Here is a 425-nt window from a genome sequence, read left to right as displayed (position 1 = left end):
ACACTAGCGACTCTGTGTCTGCTAGTAAAGAGAGCCCTACTAATCTGTGGCATGAGGTGACAAAATTAATAAGTGAAATAGTACCACCAATACATCAAGTACTTGTGAGAAGTGATGCTCTGGGTGATTGGATATTTGATATTTTCTGCAATTTTGTCAGAATGAGGAGTCTAAGGAAGCTGGTTGGTTGGTGGTCCTACTTACACTGGATAAATTGGTGAAAGAGCGAGATGGGCTCAAAGCTGCTGAGTCTCGGCTTAAGCGCCACATAAATGACCACAGTGCTTCCAGCTGTGCTCAGAAAGAAAGCCTTATAACTTCTACTACCAGGGCTGATATAGCTGAAACCCAAATTCAATCTTATTGTAAGAAGGGCTGGATTACAATGCCAGCTCAATTGCCAAACCAGAATGGTGTCTGCCATT

This window comes from Orycteropus afer, unplaced genomic scaffold, assembly GCF_000298275.1.
Source record: "Orycteropus afer afer isolate SDZICR_OR568_19922 unplaced genomic scaffold, OryAfe1.0 scaffold00915, whole genome shotgun sequence".
NCBI lineage: Eukaryota > Metazoa > Chordata > Mammalia > Tubulidentata > Orycteropodidae > Orycteropus > Orycteropus afer.
This window is presented reverse-complemented; position numbering follows the sequence as displayed.